At 46.0% G+C, this 18,906-nt stretch overlaps 1 long non-coding RNA gene across 4 annotated transcripts; it reads left to right on the top strand.

Annotated features, from left to right (window-relative positions):
* The first annotated feature begins 6,562 nt into the window (after nucleotides 1-6,562).
* On the top strand, nucleotides 6,563-10,608 carry LOC102548550 (uncharacterized). 4 transcript variants are annotated; one of them, XR_015633328.1, is made up of 5 exons: nucleotides 6,591-6,780; nucleotides 7,116-7,271; nucleotides 8,659-8,752; nucleotides 10,107-10,208; nucleotides 10,286-10,608. It is a non-coding gene; the product is annotated as an uncharacterized LOC102548550 (long non-coding RNA). The 4 variants fall into 4 exon arrangements; XR_015633329.1 differs by having other exon boundaries at nucleotides 6,592-6,780; nucleotides 7,139-7,271; XR_015633327.1 differs by lacking the exon at nucleotides 7,116-7,271 and having other exon boundaries at nucleotides 6,563-6,780.
* Nucleotides 10,609-18,906: the final 8,298 nt, after the last annotated feature.

The raw sequence follows: 18,906 nt of genomic DNA, 5'->3' as shown, positions 1-18,906 counted from the left end.
CTCCAGATCCAGCACTGGTATGAAAGAGACATGTGCAGCATGCAGTCTAGGTGGGAAAGAACTCTGGGTTCCATAAGCTGCTCAGATTTGGGACAGCATGAATTGCTATAGCGCTGTCTTACACACTCCGATTTACATACTGCTCCGGCAGGAAAATCTATTTCTATAGAACTTGCTAGTAAACCTGGAGTCTCTAGTGTGCAGATTATCCCTTGCCTATTTTAAAACACATTTTCTCTCGAAAGAGGACAAGAAAATCCTTGTAATTTGTGACTTGAACATGTAAAGTGTTAAGGAAAGATCAATGCTCCAAGATCGGAACTGTAAGGCAAGTCTCTCCTTGTCCACATTTGAAATCTCTTACATGCTTACATCTGCTTCTTCGTGGGTCAAAAAAAAAAGTATGGATTTTCCTTTAGGCTTACATAACAAGTGTTTCCTTTTGACACTTCAGTGAAAATTATACAGAAAATTTCCACAGACCTGAAAGGCTGACAAAACAAGACAGAATCTCCAATATTTGAACCCGGGCCTCCCAGACAGATCTCTCTCTCTCTCTCTCTCTCTCTCTCTCTCTCTCTCTCTCTCTCTCTCTCTCCTCTCTCTCTCTCCGTCTCTCTTTCCCCCCTCTCTCTGTCTTTCTTCATCCTCTCTTCCTCCCTCCCTCTCTTCCTCACTCACTCCTTCCCTCCAAGCCCCCAGGTTTGGAAGCCAATAAAATCTCTCCCACTCTCATAAGAATCTCTGAAAATATCCCTCTGCTGTGAGAAATGAGCTTCAAGCATCTTCAAGCAGAGCATCAGAAAGCTTTAATAATTTGAGAAAGAGGAATGACATTTCTTTCTGTCTGGTATTCCTGCCCTGGACCTTGGTTCACACATAAACTATGCCTGGGAAACGAGGCTAACTTGTTTTCATTAACCTACAGCTGTCGTCCCACTAATGGATCAGACTCCCAGGCTCCGCCTTCTGCCTCAGGACCTCTCCCCCTCAGCACCACTCTGTAGAAGTGTTTCTTCATGCCATCCTGGGAGGATGTTAAAGGCTGGTTTGGTTGGGTGTCACATATGTGTTAAGTGCATGTCATAAATGTAGTAAAACATGTACTTCCCTCCTCTTAAGGAATAGTTTACCCTGCTGTACTGCCTAGTAAGCCATTGGAAGGTTTCACTGCTGAGTCAGAGATAATGGTACAGGGTGGAGACAGAGGCAGGAGATCACACATTTAAGGTTAGCCTGGGCTAGAGAGTGAGCTCAGGGCTAGCCTGAGAAACTCAACAAGACCTTTATTCAAAATAAAAAAGCAATAGGTGCTAGATAGACTATTTGGTACTTAAGATCCCTTTCTACTGTTTGAGTGGACCTAAGTTCAGAGGCCACATAGAGAAGGGAAGTAATCTGATATCTTCTGGACTCTTCAGATACCTGAATACTCATGGTACATATGTATGTACACACACACACACACACACACACACACACACACACACACACACACACACACAAATTCTTCCGAAAGTAAAGTGCAGGGGTGGAGTGCTTACCTACCATCAGGAGGCCTAAAGGACAATCCCTAGCACCATAAAGACATCAACAGTGTGCACAGAGTGAGTTGTAGAATGGGTATAAACTTGACCCATTGTGGGGAGCAACCACAGAGTCGATGGCAAAGCATGCTGAGGGCCCCACAGACCCAGCCTGACTGAGTGGGTCCCAAACACCTCTTGAAAGGCCAGAGTCAGGGATTTCTGTTTTCCCCTTAATGCCCTCCATTGACCTAGCAGAGCAGCATACCTGTCATCTCTACTGTGTGATCCTCTAACCAAAATTACAAATGAGAAACAATAATGATGCAAATACAAAATATTTTATTAATAATGACTGCTGATGTAATCAAAACAATAGCTTCACAGGAGAAAGCATTTTGTCAGAAAGACCCCAGTTCTTGGGGGATCCCAGCTATCCCATGAGGAAAGCAATCAGTTGCCATTTTTGTTCACTGACCCTATTTATAAAGTGTATTCCCATCAAACACCCTTCTCAACATGATTGCCTTCAAGAACTTCTAGATCCCATGGCTCAGTTCTGATTCTCCCACCCCAGGAACCCCCTCCATCCCCTCCCTAGGTCCCGACAGTGGTGGCCTGTCTCTCCCAGTGCTAACTATGGTTCCTTTCTGTAGCTGTGAGACAGTCCATTGGCCACAACCTCAAAATGATGGCTTCTCTGTTCATCTTCCTTCAATCTTTAGATTTCGATGGTTCTGGTTTTTCCATCTTTAATTCTTGCAGTGGCTGTGATGGGCAGTGTTGCTGTTTTTCTTGTTCTGAACACAGGAGAAGCTGAGGCTCAGACAGGGTTAGCATCTGCAAAGCTCACACACCCAGCATCTGTGCAAAGCTCACACACCCAGCATCTGTACAAAGCTCACACACCTAGCATCTGTGCAAATCTCTCACACCCAGTATCTGTGCAAAAACTCACACACCCAGCATCTATGCAAAGCTCGCAACCCAGAAGACAGAGGAGCGGTCATGTGATTCCAAGGCTCTGGCTCCTCTTACGTCCTCCCCATGCTCCATTTCACAGCTGCCCTGCCATCCCGCTGCTCTCCACCAGATACTCTCTCTCATTTTGCATCCTGTCTCCCCTTTCAAGGGAGCTTTAGGGAAAGGACATTTGCCAGACAGCACTCTGAACGGTGTGTCCTCTATGAAACTCTCAGGCTAACAGACTCAACACTGACACCCATTCCACAAACAGAGCTCACATGTTAGTGAAAGCATGTCAACTTTGTGTTCTAAGGTAAGCATGTATCATGTATGACACAATAAACCTAGTTAACATGTACCTGAGATTTACCAAGACAGCACAGATCTTGAGTTCTCACCACACATGCTTCCATGAAGTTAAGTTTGAAGTAATGAATATGTTAAATTGCTTGTGTTTGAAATTACTTTTGTGTGTCTGGACTTGACAAAAGCAATGTAAGGAATGGAATGAAGGTCTTATTCTGGATTACAATGTGAGTAGGCGGCAGCTATGAGAATAAGGAGATCATGGTGATAGGACATGAGGGAGCTGGTCACACTGAGGTCATGGTGCAGGACATGAAGGAGCTGGTCACACTGCAATCATGGTGGCAGCAACATGCATCAGAGTGTGGTCACACCGTGTCCACACTCAGGAGGCATAGAGCAATGGATTCTGGTGCTCGAGTCACTTCTTTTTTATCCAGTCCCAGACCCTAACCCACAGGATGGTATCACCTGTACTCAGGTGGGTCTTCCCATGTCGATTAAACTATTTTAGAAGCTCTCTGACAAACACATGCAGATGTTTGATTCCTATGTCACCAGATCTCATCCCATTGACAGTGTTTGATCACACATTGGCTGTGATAAGAATTTCACAATGTTACTATATCAAAATGCCACATCGTACACATTATATACTTACAATTTTTACTTCTCAGCTGTATTTCAATAAGGCTGATGTGATGTTACAGGTTTGGAGGTAGGGTCATGAGAGGTGGGTCAGCCATCAATGGGTACCGCACCAATTGCAAGTCCCACTGTACCTCTATGGCTCAGAACCTTCCTGGGACCTCCCACCTGCTACTTTCTCCAGGGACTGATCTCTGTGAGTGGAGTTATTTGTGGGGTGGTTTTGCTTGGATTATCTGTGTCCCCTGCAAATTTTACATCATGGGGGCATTTCTGTTTAAACATCTCAACCCTATGGAAGATTGCTGATTCCAGGTTTTTCTTTCCCCAGTGTTTTATCTTTAAGGGAAGATGACTTTTCAGACATACACAAAATGGAAGTGATAATACAGAAAGCACCCATCGTCTACATCCGGCAGTTATGACTACTTGATTTATTCTATTCTATTTCTACCTGTTAACCTCTTCCCTCCATCTGCCTTATTTTTTGATGCATTTTGAAGCAAATTGTACCTATCAGTGGATTTGATGTGTACATAATTTCCTGTGCAGATCATTTTCAGGAGTCCAGTGTCTTCTGTGCTTAGGGGAGAGATGCCTACAGTGAAATATATACATCCGGCACATACCGCTCTGAGAGTTAGGGCAGGTTGTATATGCATGTACAATTCTACACCTGTTAGACTAGAGCAAGGCTGTCGGTAGAGCTCTCTCACGCTCCTGCCCAGTTTATCTCTGTCTAATTAAAGGCATCCAGTTCTTCCGTTTCTTTTGCATTATTCAGGAAATACTGAAAGAAGGAAACTTTGGGTTTATTTACATAGTATGGTTGGAATTTGGGGACGAGTTAACTATTTAGAGCCTGGCTTCTTAAACTGTGGGTCATAACCCTATGTGGGGGTGTCATGAACAATGTGACAACAGCACAGAGTTTCTGGATGTGCAAAAGCCAAGAATCAAAGCCAAAGAAAATGTGTGACAAGTCCTATGTTGCAGCCTGTGACTCCATAGCAACCGTTGCCCTGAACCTCACGAGCATTTTTGCACCGTGGACACCTTCCCATCATGCAACACTGACAAACACTGCCCAAACACCTTGGCTCGGATTCTACATTATCGTATGTCATGAACTGTGGTATTTTTATTGAAATATATACAAGGCATTCTGTTTGTATAGAGGCATAATGGCTCATTAACAGAAAGCTGAGCCATTCCAGCCTTCTCTGCCACCATTCCTGAGAATCAAGTTTGAACAATGTGAGAATAGGTTTGTGTTGAAGTTTTGATTTTAAGAGTTAATGACTCGAGTCACTTAAAATCTATCTGAATGTAGTTTGGCTTGGGATTAATACGAAATTTCCAACAGTTTTGGAAATGGCTCTCATAGTCTGCAATCTCGTGCTGCATGGTCATGTGAAGCACGTCCCAGCATCAACAGCTATTGAGAATCAAAGCATCAGTGAACCCTGAAGACATTCTATAGCTGTACCACGTCAGACATTCAGCCACGATGTAATTCTTTAGGGAAATATAAATGTATACATCATCTCACTGATGTACACTTTGGTTTTCTCCTTTAATAAACAATAGAATCACATTTGCACCAAAGTGGTGTTATACAATTCATTTTTTTATCATTTGTTACCAGGGACTGTTTAATTTGACGGTTGGGTGGTTGTGGACACAGGGTCTCATGTAGCCCAGACTGGCCTCTAACTCACGATATAACTGAAGCTGGCTTTGAACACGTGATCCTCCTGCCTTTACCTCCCAAGTACTGGGACTAATTACAGGCATCTGTCACTGTGCTCAGCTAAATGTTTTACCTGTATGCTTATTTTATACACCTGCATACAAGAGTGGCTATAACATACCTTTCAGGTAAAGGAGGTCACGAGTGTCAAAACATCAAGAGCCTTGAGCATCGACATGCAATCATGAAATGCACAACCTGCCTTTGGAACTATTCACTCGGTTGGTCCTTTCTCTGGATTCTCTACCACTGGCTGAGGCTTGACACATCCCCCATGATTGTTTGAGCTGTTTAACAAGCTGGTTAACTTTGTGCCTCTCCTGTTTGGCCTCCCCAGATTCTGCTGAGCACTGAGTGTGAACAGCACGGGTTGCAGAGATGACTCACAACAGGTTAAGCCTGGAGATTTTCCTGTACTCATCCCCCAAAGGTTTCTTGGCCCAGTCTGGCATTGCCCATTGGACACGGGGTACAGTTGGAATGCTAGGGACACCTGTTGAAGCTGTGGTGCACAAAGCCCAATTCAAGTCTACTGTGAGTCACCCAGCACATGCTCCTGACTGAGCTGCCTTTGTGTCTGTGTCACAGGATGCCATGCTCGGAAGGATCCTTGCTGGCATGAGCTAGTACATTCCTCTGCAATTAGTGAGGTTTTGTTGGATTTTCAATGTCAGGATCCTGCCAAAGAAAGTTGAAGGAGGAGGAGGAGGAAGAGGAAGAGGAGGAGGAAGAGGAAGAGAAGGAGGAGGAGAAGAAAGAAGAGAGAGGAGAAAGAGGGGGAAGAGAAAGAGGAGGAGGAAGAGGAGGGGGAAGAGAAAGAGGAGGAGGAAGAGGAGGAGGAAGAGGAAGAGAAGGAGGAGGAGAAGAAAGAGAGAGGAGGAAGAGGGGGAAGAGAAAGAGGAGGAAGAGGAGGAGGAAGAAGAAGAGAAGGAGGAGAAGGAGGAAGAGAAGGAGGAGGAGAAGAAAGAAGAGAGGAGGGAGAAGAGGAAGAGAAAGAGGAGGAGCAAGAGGAGAAGGAGGAGGAGGAGAAGAAGGAAGAAATCTGTAGTAAAGGGCTCTCGGTACTGTAAGGAGAGCCCCCTTGGCAAGCTGTAAAGATGAAAAACTTGGAACGAGTTGTATAGATGCCCTTGGACAAAGTGTGACATCTCTATGACACTATGGATGACCGTCTGTGGATACAGAAAAACTCCCAAGGATTTTGTGAAGCAAGGTGTCCCCAGATTTCTGAAATCAATTCAGCATGGCTGCTGCATGGGCTCAGAAGCCTGCTCCTTCAGTCCTCACCTACAGCCCTCACGTGGACACAAGCTGTAGGTTCTTGCTGAGGATTCTAGAGTTGCATCACAATGGCAGAAGTCCCTGCTAAGATTCTTTGGTGCTTACCATGTAAAGCTGTCGGGCTTCTAGCAGGAGGCCAGTGGCCAGCCACGAAGTGGTTGAATCTGCCTAGAGTAACCATTGACCAGCCCCAGAAACTAATCAAGGGTGAAATACATGTGAACTGGCAAGCCTAGATTCGAGAGGACAAGCGGGAAAGAGTGTCATCAGAGAGTCTGCTGGGAGAGAATGGATAAAAGAGTGAGTGAAAGGCAGGTCTGGACCCATGACCTGGTTTCCTGAGGAACCAGTGAGGCAGGGAGAGGAGCAGTCATTGTTTGAGTTGGTGATGCAAATGGGACACCCAATAAGGTGGTGTTTGGAGCGTGGGAAGGAAGGTGCAGTTGGAGTCACCATGCACAAGACAAGAGATAATGTATTCACTGGGGAGAGTACTCTCTTCAGGGAAGGACTAGGCTTGAGTCTCAGTGTCCCACCAGAGGTAAAGACTCTCTTACCTGAGAGAGGCATTCCCTCATGTGCAATAGACATAGCCCTCAACAACTAGAAACACCTGCATCCTCTGGTTCCTCCAGATCTCTGTTCATTCTAACATCAGGCTACAGCACTGAGCTTCTAATGAGAGAGGATGGAGCTCGTAGACGCTCCAGTTGGATCGTGGCCTTTGATTCCGTGTGGCATCCTGGCTCCAGGGTGGCGTCCCGTGGCACCCACTCATGCTGTGGTTTGACGTGAGTGAACCAGCTAGAAAAACCTGGCACATGGGTTTCAAGTGTCGGATAATTTTGAGATCTGACATCTCTGAGGTACAGGCTCTCCCTCCAACCTTCTGAAGGCCCTCACTACCGAGATACCTCACAATAGAAAGGCAGAGGTTGGGAGGACTGTGGGGAGGAAGACACCCTCCTCTGACTATACTCCAAGATGGACCCCTGGACACCTCAGGCTGCAGAACTCCATCAACATGACAGGGATGCAGGGGTCTGTCTTTCTTTGTCTTCCCACGTGGGCTCAAGCTGTTTCCCCTGCCCAGGGGCAACTGGAGACTTTCACACCTCCTTCCTCTGTCACCCTGATACCTTCCACATGTGGGACACAAGGGAGGCCTAAACCCGTTTCCTTCTTTGACTCTGCTGATTGATTGCATATGCCTACTCCGTGTGGGTCTGGGCTGCCGGAGGATCTGACACACCCATAACCCATCTGCTCAAGCTTAGAGAGGGCAGAGACCTGGAAGCCACACGTGGCAGAGGTCTGCCTCTCTGCTCCTTGACAGGAAATACACTATACTGCCAGCTCTCTTCCCGTTGAGCATGTAACTGTGAAGTGGGCAGCCTCCTAAAGACCCTCATATATTGCTGGGCAGGTTGTGCAAACCCATTAAGCCTCGCTTTCTTCAGCTGTGCAATGGGGCTAAAACCAACAGACATTAAAGAATGGGTTGAGCTGATTCTGGTAAATTCCTCCTCATCAGTTCCTCCTCAGGGAATTCTGCTTGTCATTTCGTTCTTCGCTCACATCTGCTCACATATGTGCACCCACAGAACTCTTTACTGTCTACCTAGGGAGGAAGACAGACAAGGAGAGAGGGCCACAGGATCCCTGTGCTCATTTGTCTGAGACCAACCTGCACGGTTTCCAGTAGCTCTCCCCGAAGCCACACTGCTTCCCGTCAGATGTCTGGTGCATGTTGCCTTCCCCCACCACCCAGGCAGCCCCATCCTGAGTTGATTTAGGGAAGGTCTTTCATGTGGCCCCCTGGATCTCTAAACCCCTCCTGGAGTAGATTTATTCATCTCAGTTCCCATGGTGCTTGAGTTTGATTTGTTCCTGGACTTCCCAGCCGAGCCTCGAGATGGGGAAGGAATCTCCTGTTGATGGCAGCTATGAATGCTGGGAAAGAGTCAGCCGCAGCTGGCCCCCAAAGCAGGGCAAATGGGGTGCAGAGTGGAACACTCACCTGGTACTTAGCCGTACTCCTGTTTATGTGTCCACACACCCTTTTTCTTTCTTTCTTTCTTTTTTTAAAAGCTATTAGAAGGACCCATAGCCCTGATGATCTGGAAGACTGCACAGCCATTGCAATGCCTTACTCAACTTGCTTCTCTGCTATCATAGATGAAGTGTCCGTTATCAAATCATAAGCGTCCCCACGCTTATGCGAGTGACCCTTGCGTTTCCCTGGCCACTCACTCCATGGTGTTTTGACAAGGTTGGTACTTTATCTCAACTTCTAGCTATTGGCTCAGAAGTGACAATGTGCGTTTTTCAAGTTAATGGCACAGAGGAAATTAGTAAGGTGTGTATAAACTGCTGTGTACTGCACGTAGTAGGCTATCGACCTGAAACGGTTGAGAAGCCCTGATGAGATGGGCTGTAAAAGGCAGCTTCCAGAAGGCTCCCTGTGCATCAGAGCTTCACAGCCTAGACCCACATCAGCAAGTGTTTTCTTTTCCTTTTTTTTTTTTTTTGGTTCTTTTTTTCGGAGCTGGGGACCGAACCCAGGGCCTTGCGCTTCCTAGGCAAGCGCTTTACCACTGAGCTAAATCCCCAGCCCAGCAAGTGTTTTCTAGTGAAGGTCTAGACAGCGTGTTTGACTTTGTAAACCATACAGTCTCTAGCAGCTATTCTACTCTGATCTCACAACCCAAAAGCAGTTTATGTGGGACACGTACTGAATGACCATGGCTATGTACCAAAACAAACAAACAAACAAACAAACAAAATGTTATTTGTAAACACAGACAGTGGGGGCCAGCATTTGTCTATGGCCCATAATCTGCTGCCCATTTTCTGAGAATAAAATTTGATATTTAGGACAGATAAAGACTGTAGAGTATTTGCCCAACATGAACAGCAAACCTAGCCCCCAGGAGACAAGCCTGTCTAAACTTAGTGCTTAGAAAGTAAAGGCGAGAACATCAGAAGACAAGGTCATCCTGAGCTACATAGAGTTTGAGGTCAGCCCCGGCTTGATGAGACCCTGTCCAAAAACAAAGGCCTAGGTGTCATCAGAATTGAGACTACGGAGCCGGAAGCAATGTTCATCCTTCAGTGTTTGAGCTTTGGACATCCTGTGTAAAAAGTTAGCTCCCTAAAACATGAGAGCTCAAGTCTCCTGTCCAGAGCATTAGCCACAGCAGCACAGCCCCACTGCAGGGAGGAGACAAGACAGAGCCCCACTGCAGGGAGGAGACAGAGCCCCACATTCCCCGCAGTCTATGAGCCTCTCTGGGAGTAAGCAGCTTTGATTTTTCTTCTTCCCCAAAGTCTGAAACATAAACAGTGAGGCCTCTTAGGGCCTAGACTTAAAAAATATTAGCAGTAGCACTGAAAGAACTCAGACTGAAGTCAGAAGAAATCACACAAAGGAATCGGTCTCAACTAGGGGTGGTTTGGCCCCAGGGGGACCATTTAGCAGTGGTTTTTATCTCTCTCTCAAATTACTGAGCAATGTGGGTCAAATCCTCTCAGTAGTTAGACAGGCTGTCCCCATGTCACTTGCATACATGGACATGACAGGAAAGTCAAAGTAACCGATAAAAACCATTCTGTGTGTCTGTTAGACTTTCCTGTAGAGACCACAGTTGCCGCCAAGCACCCTGCACAGGACAGCTCCCTTCTGGCCCCAGTGAAGAACTCTGCTGGTGTTGAGACAACATGGACCGGTAAATAGGAAGCCCTTTACTGGCTGACAGGGTTGATCTGCGGTTCGCACAGTGCAGCCTTCCTCATTGCTGTGCAGGAACTCCCACTTCGGAAGAATGAATGAAATTACGCATGCAACGCCGGTGCGGCCTGGTCACTGGTTGCTGGGCAAAAGCTAAGTCCTCACTGCCAGCTAACTCATCCTGGAGGGCCTATGGCAGACTCTGGGACATTCTTCAATTCTTCCCACCCATCCCCTCTTCGCTTTAGGCCTTGTTTCCCATGGCCGTCTCCTCATTGGGAACAGGAGTGGCCTTGGACACCTTTCAAATGCGGGGGAGTTGGGAAGCCACACCTCAGTCTGCTTTTCTATCTGCCAAATTATTAAATTCCTCGTAGCCTTTCCTCTGGGTTCTAGTCTTGAAGGCTTTAGTTATTTGGGTTTTCTCCCCATTTGCTCTGTTCCTCTCATAAAAGAACCCGCAGTCTATCTTCCCCTTGGAAGGACTTGCCCAGTGATTTTTATAAGTCACGTGGCCTTCCTTTCACATCTATGTATGAGGGCAACTTGAGTGACAGTCTGTGTGGCTGCCGAGGGAATCTGGCCCACTTGGTTCAATGAGAAGTAAAACCTATGGTGTTGTTCAGGGGGAATGGCTCTAAAGACCTAGTTTAGTGCCTAGCTGGTATCATGCACCCAAGGACACAGTGGGGGACATAGGTGACAGTTTTTATTCTTTGGTCATTATGGGTCGATTTGTGCTCTTCCCCTCCACAATGAGACCCAGGGCTGAGGACATGGCTCAGTCAGTAAAGAACTTGCTGTGCAGATACGAGGAGGTGAGCTCAGTCCGCAAACCCAAATAGGCAAAGGCAGGCACACTGTGCTCACTTGCAATCCCAGCAGTGGATGACAGAGCCAGGCAGGTCCTTGGGGCTCACCAGCCAGCCAGACTACCTACTCTGTGACTTCAAGGCCAATGTGAAAACCTGTCTCGAAAACCAAGGTAGACCGGACCTGAGGAATGGCACCTGTTCTCAATTCTCTTCGAGATTTATGAGATGAGGAACAGCTGGGTCATACGGGAAATTTAGCTTTCTGGGAAATCACTAGACTTTCCCCACGTCTGTAGCATTCATGGTCCTAGCAGTGATGTGTATACACATTATCTCTTCTGCTCTATGAATCTGACAAGGTTGGTGCATTTTATCAAGAAGGTTCCTGAGAGTGAGGGCTGCTGTACAGCCTCGTGCTTGCCTCACTTCATCAACTCAGAATTCGATACCACATCTGTGGGTAAAATTCTCGGGTCTTCAGCTTCCTTCTTCAGAGAAAAAGAAAGATCATCCAGATGTTTATCCAGATGTTGACCAGAAATTATGAGAAAATCCCAACACCAGTTGTTTAATATTATGTTAAGACAAATGTATTTTTACACACACATGCATACATACTTTACTTTGATACTATATAGACATTAACATATATATGATCACACACATATATGTAAGTGTGTGTATATATATACATATATATAGACATACAAACACATGCATGCACACATATATGTACATACAAACACACACACACACACATAATTTCCCTAGGGAAACACGAACATATAACATCTCACCCTAGGAATGATTTCAACAAAGTCCACCTTGATGGCCCAATGAAATTATTGGAGTTACTTACAGGAAATAACTAATGGGTTAGTGACAGGAGCACGGTGACATCCATCAAAAGCCCACCCAGCATGGGTGAGGACTCATGAAAGCCCTATCCCCAGAATCCCCAGTACAACTGGCAGTCATCTGGACATGTCAGAGCCACTTTTTGAGTTTTAGTGAATCTCCCTCCATGGTGGAGTAATTTGTTTTTCTGTCTGTCTACCTATCATCTATCTATCTATCTATCTATCTATCTATCTATCTATCTATCTATCTATCTATCTATTATTTATCTATCAATCTATCATCTACCTATCAGTCATCTATCTATATCTTTATGTCATCTATCTACCTATGTATCTATCAATAAATCAATCTTTCATCTACCTGTCTATAATCTTTCTGTCGTCTATCTGTATCTCTATTATCTATTAATTTTATCTACATATTTAACTAATTTAAGTGTCTACTGTCATCTTCTATCTAATCTGTCATTAGTTTAAGTTTTTAACTAATCTATTTAACTTACCTATCATCCATCTATCTAGCATTTATTTAAGTATTTAACTGCTCTCTATTTAACCTATCTATATATCATCTACATATCTGTCATCACAGAATATTTGGAATACACACATGTGTTTACGTCACACACTCAGCGATAGAATGACACATATCCTATGCTGAATCTTCATGATAAGTTTGTTGAATGGTTCATTGATTTTGTTCATCTTTTTGGATGAGTAAGTTAGCCATCCTGGAGCTGACTGTCCTATAGCTTCTGTCTTTGCCACTATGACATCGCCAGAAGGAATAAAGAACAGAACCAAGTAGATGGAACACAGCTCTGGAAATTCTAGAAGTACACCCTTACATTCTATGTAGGAAACACATTTTCACCTAACCCGGGCCAGATCAGTGACCCAATACCCGCCCACAACCTATAGCCTGTGCCGTCCAGGAGGTCGGCAGTAACTGAAGATATAGGACAACTTCCTGTCACTTCTTCCTTTGAAGCAAATCCCAACTCCACAATACCCTCAGGAGAGAATGTGGCCATGTTGTGGCGGTCAATGTACAGAGTGGACACTCTCATTCTATCCAAGGAGGGATCAGCCCAGCAAACCCTTGCGACTAAAATCAAAGTTCCAAGATCTGCAGTTCCAGTCAGGATTCTCCTCAAGTGCCGTGACCTCCACCCTCTCAGGCACCTACAGGTGCCATGTTCTCAAGACTCATCTCTCTGTTGTCCTATGCCAGTGCCCTGTGGAGCTCATGGTCACATGACCCATCAGAGCCTCTAGCTGTCTACCCAAGAGGCCCATTCCATCGGTCTCCTCAGAGAACAGGGATCACACAGTGGAGAATCCATCAGGATGAAGATTGCTGTTGTGGTCCTTACAATCCTTGTGATTCTGGCCTTTGAGGCCTGGGCAGCCAGAGACAGACCCACCCTGCAGCTGGGAAATACTCTGAAGAGAAAGGCGTACATCTTTCAAGCTGCCAGAGTCTGAGAAATGAATCTGATGATCCAAAGTTTTCTGTTGATGGAACTGGTGTGAGAGAAGGTCCCAGAAGCAGATGTGTTTGGGGTTCAGAGGAAACCGGTAGGTTTGTTATGACATGCTCCCTGAGTAGATGAATTACTGTCCCTCCACAAACCAGTGGCCTTTGGTGTCTGATCCAGCTCTCTTTTGAAACTATTAAGTGATGGTATATGCTGTCCCATTTGCCTGGAATTTCTTTCACATGGTTGATTGTGTTTTCCTATATTTCTTTAAGGGATTGATTCATTTCATCCCTAAAGACCTCTGTCATTCTTGTAAGATTGGATTTAAGGACATTTTCGTGTGTGTGTGTGTGTGTGTGTGTGTGTGTGTGTGTGTGTGTTTGTGTATTGTGTGTGTGTTTGTGTGTGTGTTTGTGTGTGTGTTTGTGTGTGTGTGTTTATGTGTGTGTGTTTATGTGTGTGTGTTAGTATACTGCTATTCTATGCAAGTAGCTGGGCAGGGGTTGTGGAGGGGAGAGGCTTAGTTGGCGTTTCTAGCAGGCCTCCTAGAAAGCATGTAGGGCTGCGTGGTGGGGGACGGAGTGTGTGATACAGTCTTACTGCTCTTAGGTAAGCATGCAGGGGAGTTGGCAGGCCAGGCCTTGGAGGAAGGAGGATTGCCTGGTGTTCTTCAGGTAGCCCTCCAGGTAAGCAGACAGAGTTGTGTGTGCTGCTGTTGTGTATTTTAAAGGAACATATCAATAAAATGACTCCTAGATCAATGTCTCGCTGAGCCATTATCAGAGAAGCTTCCTCCTGCGAGAGACGGGGACAAATACAAAGATCTGAAATCACCGAATCCTGAATCGAGCGTCTGCGTCTTTCTGGGCCCAGGACACCCAAGGAACAGGAGTTGGAGAAATGACACCAAGGAAACTACGTTTCCAGACATGAGAGGCTGATGCCAATATGGACTCACAGAAACTGTGGCTGCGTGCACAGAGCCAGCACAGGCCTTCATGTGCTGAGGGAAGATGCGGACACAGAGTTCATCCATAGCCCAGGAGCTACCTCCAATTGATAAACACTTGCACAGGAAAATTGAGTTTTTCCAGCATGTCACACTGGTGTGCGAGCACACGGAAGGGCGGCTCTCGTGCCCAGCAGTATGTGCACTTCATACAATGACCCCACTGCTGTTTCTGGAGGTCTTTGCTTATAATGCGTGTCTTTTGCTTATGTTATTTCTTGTTCTGCGCTCTTATGAGATTTCAGTAAATCCACATTGTAGATGTGTACAAAAATCACCAAATGACACACCTCAAACACATACAGTTCTATCGACAAGTGTTCCAACTATGATGAGGGAAAAGATTGTTTCTTTCTTTTTCAATTTCTCCGTTGTGTGACCACTCACTTTATTGTGCCTGATGTCATTTCAGTGTAAATGTCAGTTTATATGGAAAGTATTTTGTCAAATTTAAATACTACCCCCATAATATAATCTTTTATAGTCTTAAAATATGATACTGACCCTTCCACTCTTCTCCTTCCAACTTCTCCTATATTCCTCTTCCCCCAGTCACTCTAAAAACTGATAGGCTGTTTTTCTTTGTTTTACACACACACTCGGGCACACACACACACACACACACACGCACACACACATGGGCACACACACATACATATATAGTGGTATATAATGCATATCTGTCTATATGCATGATTATGTAAATCCGATCTGCTGAGCCCATTTAGAATTGTTTGTACATGACTTTGGAGCTCACCATATGATATTGCATGAGAAACTGAGGCTATCCCTAGAGAAGAGATTCTGTCTCTCTCAGCATTTCTTATTTGCCTGTTGTCTAGGGCTAGTGCCTGTCAGATTTTCTCCTACCACATTAGAGTATCTACTGGTGGTGTTCCTCTTCAGGTCTTTAGGCAGCCATGTTGTTGAGGAATCATGGGAGTATCTGTCATATCTCAGAGGCACAATCTCACAGCAGATTTCCAGGTCTTATGGCACTTAGAACCTTTCTGCTGCCGCCACCTCCTCCCCCTCCCCCTACTCCTCCTCCTCCTCCTCCCCCTCCTCCCCCTCCTCCCCCTCCTCCCCTTCCTCCCCCTCCCCTCCTCCTCCTCCTCATCATCATCCTCCTCTTCCTCCTCCTCATCATCATCCTCCTCTTCCTCCTCCTCTTCCTCCTTCTCCTCCTCCTTCCCCTTCATCATCCTCCTCCTCTCCTTCTCCCCTCCCCCTCCCTCTCCCCCCTCCTCCTTCAGTGTTAGCTGAGCCTTTGGTGCAGGAATTCCATTGCAGGTGGATGAGTTGGAGCTAAGAACCTCCCAGTCAGTTGTTCTGTATAATTTGACCAATTGTAGTTGTCTGTAATGGGGGTCTGCCTCCTAAAGGAGGCAGTTCTATAATGAAAGGCAAGAGGTACACTTAGCTGTTATTTTTTTTCCATTGTTTTGAAATGGAAAATACATCAAGAAAATATATTACACAATGTTTCCCTGCAGTGTGAGCCCATGATTCACTTGTAGACTAGTAACGTATTTGTCTGAATAATTGCAGGTCTGAGCACTTTGCAACCGATAAGCTATTGCCTGTGAAAGACTAAGTCTCTTTCTTCTAGTGGTCATTGTTTTTCCATACTTCTCTGTCTATGCCTGGGACCCCATGAAAATTTGACCCTAAAATGCTGATACTACATTGTTCTGGACTTGTTTACTTCGTGTGTGTGTGCGTGTGTGTGTGTGTGTGTGTGTGTGTGTGTGTGTGTGTGTGTGTATACAGACAGACAGACAGACATAGATATCTCCTGTGTGTCAGGAGTGTACTTCAAATACTGACAGGTCCGGCTCACTGACTAGCTGTCCCCCAGTTTGTTAACCTACAAACAATTATCTCTCTATACGTTAAGTACCATGTGATCATATCTATGTTATTTTTATCTTCCGGGATTTGGACACTTTGTCAAAACATAGACAGTGTCAAGACCAAATACTAAACCTATTATATAGTTAATAAAAAGTCTCTAGATCAATCAGTTAAGAAGTGATATTACCCGGCCATGTTCGTAAACATAAAGGGAAACAAATGGACTGTGTAGACTGAGTAGCTGGGTACGATGTTCCGCCCCAGGGCTTTGGCAGGGATTGAAATGAAGTGTTTTGAAATAGCACGAACTGGCATTTTTCTGAGTGCTAATATTCGCTCTCCCCAAGCAGGACACCTGGCTCAACTCCCCCAAACAGCCACGCAGAATTACAGTCTGGGCTGTCATGCAGGAAGTAACCGAGGGCAGAATGAACTCCTCCAGGAAATGATGGTTTTACTTCTTCCCTAGGGACAGCTGCTGTCTTTAGAGGATGAGTTGGTACTGGTGGGATGGGGAAATGACAGAAAGGCAAAAAAAAGCAGAGAGGAAAATGTGGTTGTGGGAAAGGAGGGGTGGAGAAGAGTAGAGGACTCTAAAAATATGCCTGAAGGGGGACCTGGAGAATATTGTCAAATTTATCCCTTGTAAACGGACACAACCCAAGCCCACTCTTTCCCTCTTGGGAATACTAAGTTGTTGTAGACTTTTTAAAGCAGTTGCTCGTTGGGTCTTCCCACCTCTTGGGACGCAGAAACTTTTATCAATTTAACCTTTCTGTTCTAGTAGAAGTAAATGGTTAGACCACATTCTGCTTGTCCCCATGGAGAAGCTGTGCCCTGTAGGATGTCATCCTTGTGACCACATGAGCATATCTGTATGTCGCTGTGCTTTGTATCACGTGAGCAAGTGTGCATGACTCTACTGTGTGATGCTACTGGGTGTAAAAAGAGGCAGGGAATAGCACTATGAAGACCGGTTCATGTGGGACACAAGTCATTTGCCTCAATCGCTTTGAGCCCCTGGTGTCTGTCTGATGGTTTCCCATAACACTCCATGGCTGTGTTAGGAAGACTGATGGTCTCCCATAACACTCCATGGCTGTGTTAGGTGAAGATCGATGGTGTCCCATAACATGTCCATGGCTGTGTTAAAGACTGATGGTGTCCCATAACATGTCCATGGCTGTGTTAGGTGAAGACTGATGGTGTCCCATAACATGTCCATGGCTGTGTTAGGTAAAGATAAGCAAATGTAGAGCCCGGGCATTTGAGCCTGGTCTGCATGAGACCTGAGAGAAGAACAGGAGTGCAGCATAGCTGGTGGGCAGTGTAGACGCTGGGGGGAACAAGGTGGCAGTAGGGCCCAGCTGTTGGTCAGAAGATGAAACCAGGACAAGAGCTCTGACTTGAGGGAGGGATCTACCCTTCCTGTGTGCTAGAAGGCACCTCCCATCTTGCTAAATGACACTTCTTTGTTATCTAGTATCAACTGCAAAGTTGTTTAGTCATCCCAGTGAGGATTCCAAAGCAGTTCTTACTAAAGGTAGCTTTTAGAAGATGCCATCTGGTAGGCTGACAGTTTACTAATCAGGAAGTCAAGCCAGAGGGTCTCACAGTCTCCCTGTGTGCCCTGCTTAGTCAGGGAAATGCCCGTACCATGTTCCTAGCATCCACCAGCCATGTTGACTATGCCTCTTTCTAAGTACCATTTCTCACACCCTGAACCCTCATATAGGTGACATCACTTCACTGACAGGGCGCTCACTTCTGACCTCAGCCTTCACAACCACTTCCAGAATTATTCTGGTGGTTCCGGGCGGCTCCAGCCCTTACCCTGCCTGATGGTGAGTCTCAGCTCTCCACAGGACCCTCTGCTCCTCTCTGGCTTTCCCCATTGACTCATCCACGCTTGCTCTTGGTTAGGGTTCCGCTCTTGCTCTCAGCTAATACTCCACTCTCACTCTTGGTTAGTGCTCCACTCTCACTCCTGGTTAGTGCTCCACTCTTGCTCTTGGTTAGTGCTCCACTCTCGCTCTTGGTTAGTGCTCCACTCTTGCTCTTGGTTAGTGCTCCACTCTCGCTCTTGGTTAGTGCTCCACTCTCACTCTCAGTCAGTGTTCCACTCTCGCTCTCGGTTAGTGCTCCACTCTAGCTCTCAGTCACTGTTCCACTCTTACTCTTCATTAGTGCGCCACTCTCACTCTCAGTCAATGCTCCACTCTTGCTCTTGGTTAGTGCTTCACTCTTGCTCTTGGTTAGTGCTCCACTCTTGCTCTTGGTTAGTGCTCCACTCTCACTCTTAGTTAGTGCTCCACTCTTGCTCTTGGTTAGTGCTCCATTCTCGCTCTTGGTTAGTGCTCCACTCTCACTCTTAGTGCTCCACTCTCACTCTTGGTTAGTGCTCCACTCTTGCTCTTGGTTAGTGCTCCATTCTCGCTCTTGGTTAGTGCTCCACTCTCACTCTTGGTTAGTGCTCCACTCTCGCTCTCGGTTAGTGCTCCACTCTCGCTCTCAGTCAGTGTTCCACTCTCGCTCTCGGTTAGTGTTCCACTCTCGCTCTCGGTTAGTGCTCCACTCTCTTGGTTAGTGCTCCATTCTCTCGGTTAGTGCTCCACTCTCGCTCTCAGTCAGTGCTCCACTCTCGCTCTCGGTTAGTGCTCCACTCTCACTC

Source organism: Rattus norvegicus, chromosome 11, assembly GCF_021556685.1.
Source record: "Rattus norvegicus strain SHRSP/BbbUtx chromosome 11, alternate assembly SHRSP_T2T, whole genome shotgun sequence".
In the NCBI taxonomy this organism is placed as follows: Eukaryota; Metazoa; Chordata; class Mammalia; order Rodentia; family Muridae; genus Rattus; species Rattus norvegicus.
Note: the sequence above shows the minus strand (reverse complement) of the source record. Positions and strands in the feature narration are given on the sequence as shown.